Here is a 6,660-nt window from a genome sequence, read left to right on the forward strand (position 1 = left end):
CCCTTAACATATTTCCTTGTGTGCCATAAAGCTTAAAACATACTTATACCAATTTCATGGGGATGTCTTTAAAAAAAGCTGCATATCAATATAATATATTCTAAATTTAATCCGTACAAAACTCTTATCTCGACCAATACAATGTTGTTGCAAATATCATACGCAAATCGTTTGGAAACCCTTGTCTAAAGTATGCAAAACTATGACTCTTTATCGGCAAGTCGTCGTATCAAAAAGCGGTAGCATGTGTCAATAAGTAAATCGTTAGACCCACGTAGCACTAGTCAAATTTGAACCAATCAAAAAGTTACTCACGTGTGTACTCGTAAATAGGCTTAAACTAAAACAGGTATGACATTCGCCGACTATGTAATATTTTCCAGAGTAAATTATACTCCAACTAAAGCATTCCCTTTTCAATTTCAGAGGTCAATGTTTATGCGCAATGCGAACTAAGACAGCATAATATAATTAATCAAACATTATTTTTACCCAAATAATAGTACGTCCGCAGTAAGCGTTTACGATTTTTATTTCGTGTGTATTTAGTGAACTGTCCTAAAACAAAGTCCACTTTAATACTTGAATATCGGTTTCAGTTGCATATCTACTCCTTGCCGCCGTCACATGAACAAAATGAAATGTTCTGAATATAATGATACGAGCACATAATCACTGTTATCATCACGTTTCGGTTATCCTCTGAAGACATCGAGGGCGAATGGTGGTTAATACGTTTCTTAGTTTTATTTCATCGTGCCTCACAAAGTGTAATATTTTTGGTCTCATTTCATTGTGTACGTTTTCGTGGTAATAAAATAGGAATTACAAAAACAAAGAAATTATAATCTCATATATTGCTATTTAATTTGAATTGCGATGCTGTGAGGTGCATAATAATTTACACTTAAATGATGTATACAAAAATCTGTGCCAAGTGCGGGGTTTAGAGCTCATTCGAACCGGTTTATACATCCAACTCTCTGAATGGACCGTTTAACAGCGGTTATCCAAGATTAGTATTTGTTTGTGTGTTTATTCAGTGTGTCATAGTCTTCTTATGGAGTACTACATTAATTTTGTGCAGTGACATTACCATCAATAAATAGCTACATGCTGTAATATCGTTTCCCTTTTCGGTCCGTATTCATTATCTAATTCTTCAAACTGTTACACCATTCGTCCGATAGAACACTGTGCGTATGACATAAGCCAATTTTATGCATACATCTACTTAAACTTTGAGGTAAGATGTTTTGGGTCTCAGTCTATTCTGTATACTGAATTCTTAAAATGAGTTGGTGATTTCGGGCGCTGACGCTGCAGCTGAATGTTCACTTCATACGTAGATTACAATATAAAGAAGTGAAACTCCAGCTGCTGGAGTAGCATTGAATTATTATTATAAACAGTTAGTAGGTCCTTTATTTAAGGCAAGTGACCGATTGCCAAAACAGTACAAAACAGGACAATACAGCACAATACAAAACAACATAAACACAAATAAGAATTAAGGCTGGGGTCACCGCCTTAAAACGGTCAATGCAAATCCTTGGGGATTTAAACCGGTTTTGGAGCGCTCAACCTCACACTTGTCCCATCAATATTCATAATACATGTACGTGTAAATAAAATTTAACCTCATAGCATTGTAACTAAAATAAAACAATAATAAAAGGAAATTAAAATGCATTCAATTTAATTACAATTTAATTACTCAATGGTATTGAAGATATCAGAACAACAGAGTTGCAACTTTTTGAGGAACGATGGAATGAAACTATGAACAAGTGTCAACTACATTCCTTCTTTATAGAAACAGATTTAAGAATATAAGGAGGAATTTAATATTACGTTCAAAACCGGTGAATGTCCTTTATCGAGTAGACCATTAATGTAAAATGTATTTATAAAGGAGCAGATAACGGCTAGGGTCTAAATGAAGTAAACGTATCACAAGGACGGTGCATTATCCTTTCAGTTAGCTATCACATCATTCACATGTGTGTAGCTATCTACTTTGTCCGTAATGCATCTAATGTGTGATCGTAATTATGTAAATTTAGATTTAAATTAAAGAAACCTTTTATCTAACAGGTTTTTATTTAATAACATTTTTCTATTTTCATCGACAGATTTCGGTTGCTAAGTTTGCATAGATCTGAAACCAAAAAATGGAACAATTCGTTTATGATTTAAAACCATCATGGAATGACGGAAATATAAATTTGTATTTACGAATATTTTTTTTTTATTACATGCAGAGCAATATTCAAAAACAATATCTATGGTATATGGCGTGAAAATTATTTGTAAACCAGTGAAGCTGACGTCATTTCAAACAGTAAACGCTTTGTCAAAACTATAGAATGTTCAGCTTCTTTTATTTCAAAATCTTGTGTGTTTTTTCCGTAATTATACCAATACGTGGGCAGAAAAGAATTGCTACGATTATGTTATACTGCAGTGCAATAAAACATAATCGTAGCAATGCAGTCCTTAAAGATAAATACGTTCTATCTTCCGCACATAAATCTTATATCGATCAACAAAATGCTGTTGCAAATATCACCTAGGAATAAATAATGATAGACCGTGTCGTTGTTTTTTTCAAATCTCCTACCCTTTATCGACAAGACGTCTTACCAAATCGCGGTAGAAAATCAGTAGCATGTGTCAATGAGTAAATAATCGGGATCATGTAGCACTCTAAGCAAAACATGTGTGGAGTCGATTAATGGACTACGGTAAGATAATATTTATATTATACGCTGCGGGTGATTGACGTTAATGAGCTTGAAAACAAGTCTAAACAATATCAAAATGTTATTCATATGTGTGTCTGAATTTGTTAAGTCAACAGAGTTTTGAATGGGGCTCATCAAGGTTCCAAGAGTACAGTAAATGTATTGGTATGTCGAATACAGTAAATATATAGGTATGTCGAATAAGTAAATGTATTGGTATCCCAAATACAGTAAATGTATTGGTATGTCGAATACAGTAAATGTTTTGATATGTTGAATACAGTAGAACCTCTTTAAAGATGATAAGGAATTGAAATTGCAAAAGGCGATTGTCAAAAACTCAAGGTTTCTCTATAAAGATATATGTATCTACTTTAAAAGATGCCTACTTTTAAAGATCACCCAGTTACTACATCTACGCGTAATCGCAAAACACTTCCCATGGAGTAATGTTTAATACACTGATAAGAGATAGCATGGCGCACGTATTGAATTGTGAACCCTAATAACAAAGTCATGTGAGCTGACATAGATGCGTCACGAGGCATTCTCGGGTAACTCTCCATTCGCCAAACTGTAATGTTTACCGTCCGATCGATAATGCTTACGAGGGCGAGGTTAACTGCCGACCATTTTTGGTTGACTTCGATCAATCAGGTAAGCGTTTACGGAAGATTTACAGGTAATTACAGTTTTACCAAGAATATAATAAATAACGGTAATTAATACAGTTCACTAAAGACACTTACCTTAAACCTACCCAATTACCATCACACATTTTCCCTGTTAATGATAGTACCTTTATGAAGTGTTAAAGGCAAACGGTGAATATGAATCTCTATGGCGAGTAAGTTGTAAAAACAAAACATTAAAAAATCAAAGTACTGACAGTAATGGTGTGACAATGCTTTAAAAAAAGATGGATATAAAAAACATCAATTTATTTTTATCCACATCGCCACAATTGTGTATGTGGGTACGAACAAAAATTTGGGTACGAACATTTTGGGTACGAACAAGTTCAAAAAAATGGGGTTCGAAAAAAATGGATACGAACACAAATTTGGGTACGAAAAAAATGGGTACGAATACAAAATTGTGTACGAACAAAAATTTGGGTACGAAAAAAAAGTGGGTATCAAAAACAAATTGGGTACGACAAAAATGGGTACGGAAACAAATTGGGGGCATGGGGAAGTAGCTTCCGTGAGGAACTTGACCCAAAATCGCACATTCTCGGCACTTTCCGTCAAACATCGGATAAGTACCTCGAAGGCTAAAGTACACATTTCGGAAGTGGTATTGCGGTCCTATCTACGCGCGTCAAAATGTAAGCGAAACATGTAAACAAAGCGGAAGCCTGTCAATTATGTTTGAGTTAATGAAGAAAATCGTGTATTGATGTACGTTTATTGAAGAAATGTACAGAAAATATATTAAATAAGTAATATCGATATTTTATCAGCCACATAATTGTCAATAGTTTGATATCACAAAATGAAAGTGAAAGTAGAACTGTCAAAAATGACAAACTGTCAACGTATTGTTTTTGCTGGCACGTGAGGGCGATTACACTCAATATGTTCAAATTTATAATAGGCTTTGTCAATGACCTAAATAGTATGGGTGTTTTTTTTATTATTTATTGACATAATGTAACTACATGTTACGATACACAAATCATAACTAATGATATACATATACTGATTGAGCTTATTATAATCTGATAACTATATAACCAGGTCAATTAAGAACTTAAAATACAATTTTTGTCCTGATTTCATGACGACTTGAGATATTTATGCACATAGAGTATTAAGATATGGGGTGATCCACAAATAAAAAGTATTTTGATCTGTGTTGTGCTGGCTCTTTTTTCATGAATTTGAAATAGAAATGGGTATGTGAAAAGAATGTCAATTGATTTCTGAAGTATTTCATTTAACCATTGCATAATATAATGAACTGTTCGGCATATAATTTGCAATTTTGATAGGTGCTTGTTAGGTGATCAACAGAAGTGCCAGAGTAAAGGGATATATATATTTGAGATCTGGTCATGGCTATATATAGAATTGGTTAAATGGTATACATGTTATATATGGACAGTGCTCAAGAGAAAATGGGTATACATTTCAGAAAATTTTACCATTCAAAAATGTTTAAATACCCCTTGACTAAGGCTCTTAATTCATCTAGCATAAACATGTGTACTATATTTTTAACACCAATAATATTAAATGTAAAAAATTATTCTACCAATATGTACGGATACTACTTAAAATATATTTGACTGTATTGAATGAAGGAACTAGCTAAAATATCCATTAGAAAAATATCAGGGGGGAAATGTTCATTGCCTGAAGCTCTGACCCTGGAGCTATGTTTATATATATTTAAATACACTGATTAAAAAAGTAAAACCATACATTGAAGCAACAGAGGGAAAATAATCCCCTCTTAACAACATGATACATAATTATGTATAATATTTTTGGATCTGGATCTTGATAGGTACCCAGCATATATGCGCGCTGCGGAAGAGAGATGGGAGTGACTTATATTTTGGATTTAATTTATGTCACTAAAATTCATCACTGAAGTTACAGTTTGGTCTCATTTGATATAGAGCACGGTGTATAACCAATACGGATAATATCGGAAACATTTGAACGTTTCAGGATAATACCCGAAACAGCACCGGCTCATATCAGAAATATATTGACTGTTTTGAGGTAAGTGTGTTCTTTTATTTCAATATTCTCTTTTTTACATTAACATTTTCACTTAACCGATATTCCACAGAACAACTAAGACATTCATTCAGTAAATTGTATACTCGTGCTCAGTAACAAAAACGTCATTATGCTGTGGGAACCTATATTGTCCAACAGTTAATGCACAAAACCTATGGAAACGGAAGTAAAATGCAGATATTGATCCATATTAACAATGAAATTAATATTTCGGAGCTAGTTTCCTGATGAAAACAGTCGCATAAGTATTGTTAAATCATTGACATGATGAGTGACGGTTTAGTTTGTAGAAAAAAACATCTATTTTATGTGTCGATTTCTGGGACCGGATAATGCATGGAGTAGGCACCGGATAAAAGCCGAGACTAATGAATTTAAATAAATAAATAGCACATTTAAAGAATGTGTTGGATTCTGTTGATATGCTTATCATTTTAAGAATTTCTTGATTTTATATTGTTACATGAAATGGGTCTGTTACTTCTGGTCCATCAGCCCTGACCACTGTCTTAACGCATGAAAAATGTCTTGACCCTACACTGAAAAAGGTTATTAAAACTAGGCATTTAAGGTTACACATGTTATTTATTCTTCAAAAATCTGATGTAGAACGCGTGCTATTGTTGAACGTCCGATTCAGCAATAATATGTATAATATATAAGAGCCCGTTGATTGTTTAAATATAAAATTTATGTACACAATTCGATAACAGTTTGAAAAAGAAAGAAAGAAAGAAAGAAAAGAAAAACACCAATTCAGAAGTGTTAATTGTAAAATATGATTATTGAATAATAAGTCTTTTTTACCATTTTTGTTTACTTTTGTTGGATTATAATTATTATTGATTACTATATTTAATATTATGGGAAATAAGTTGGAGCTATGGTTTAGATTTAGACATACTTCCCCAATCGTGGTACTTCCCTTGTCTACAATTGCGCCTTTCAAATGCACACAACGTAAGGTATTTGTCGTTTTTGAATTAATTCTTTATAAACATTTAAAGCTAGTATTTCTTTTATTTGTACACGATGTATGTTTAAGATACAACAATTTTCATTTCATAATTCATTCATTACTGTATTTTTTGTTTGTTTCAGACTTCAGTGCCATAACATCTTACTTTGAAGTTCGAGATAGATTATGATAAGTATAG

Source organism: Dreissena polymorpha, chromosome 16 (genome assembly GCF_020536995.1).
Source record: "Dreissena polymorpha isolate Duluth1 chromosome 16, UMN_Dpol_1.0, whole genome shotgun sequence".
NCBI lineage: Eukaryota > Metazoa > Mollusca > Bivalvia > Myida > Dreissenidae > Dreissena > Dreissena polymorpha.